Here is a 1116-nt window from a genome sequence, read left to right as displayed (position 1 = left end):
ATTATGTTTCAAATAAATTTAAAAAAATTAATCAGTTATAATTTTTTTTTTTTTTTTTTTTTTTTTTTTTTTTTTTTGTCTTTTTTCGTGTCCGGCAATGGATCGCAACCCTCAGTGTCATGCCTGTATCGGACCGGGACCGGCAACGGGATCGCAACCCTCGGTGTTGCGCCCGCACCTCGCTCAGCCAGTGAGCGGGAACCGGTCTGTATGTGGGATCCGAACCCTCAGCGGGAGCGCCACCGCGCTCCCAAGCGGCGCACTGTAGCAGTGCGCCACCGGGCCGGCCCTCAGTTATAAATTTTTTAAAAACAATGTTGACTACAGCAAAAAGACATGGGCAGAAATATTAGGATACTATGTCAGAAATGAAACAGGAGTCAAATCATATAGGGCCTTTTAAGCCAATGTAAGGATTTTGGTTTTTACTCTGTGTGTGATAGGACCCTTTGAAGGATTTTGAGGAGAGAGGTCTGCTTTAGGTCTAAAAGCATTCCTTTGACTGCCGTGTTGCTAATGTAGGGGAACAAAGGTGGAAACAGGAAGACCTACTAGGATGCTATTGCAACAACCCAGGTGAGAATCGGTTTGTTCAGACTAGTGTGGTAGCAAAGGAGGTAAATGAAACATGTTCTGACGCTACATGTATTTTGAAGGTATAACCAAATACATTTTCTGATAGATACATGTCAAGTGTGAGAAAAAGAAAAGAGTTGAGGGTGACTCCGAAAATTCTGGTCTGAGTAACTGGAAGGATAAACTTGCTATCAACTGAAATGGGGTGGTTATAGATAGATGTGGTAAGGTAAAAAGAATTCTGTACAGTCATGTTGAGCTTGAGGTGTCTAAGTACATTGTCTCAAGTACATTGCTGAATCTGCGTTTTGGGAGAAATATATTGACTTAAAGTATAAATTTGGGAGTTGATGGCAAGAGCCTGGGAGAGATCACCAAAGGAGTGAGTGTAGACAGAGAAAAGGACGGAGAGTTCAGCCTGATATACTCCATCATTAAGAGGTCAAAGGTACAATGAAGTTTTTTTTTTTCTTTTATTTTTTCAAAGAAGGCTGAGAAGGGCAGCCCTGAGGAAGGCAGGAAATGGAGTGAGTGTGGCAT

The sequence above is a fragment of the Galeopterus variegatus genome, unplaced genomic scaffold, assembly GCF_000696425.1.
Source record: "Galeopterus variegatus unplaced genomic scaffold, G_variegatus-3.0.2 Scaffold2613, whole genome shotgun sequence".
In the NCBI taxonomy this organism is placed as follows: Eukaryota; Metazoa; Chordata; class Mammalia; order Dermoptera; family Cynocephalidae; genus Galeopterus; species Galeopterus variegatus.
Note: the sequence above shows the minus strand (reverse complement) of the source record.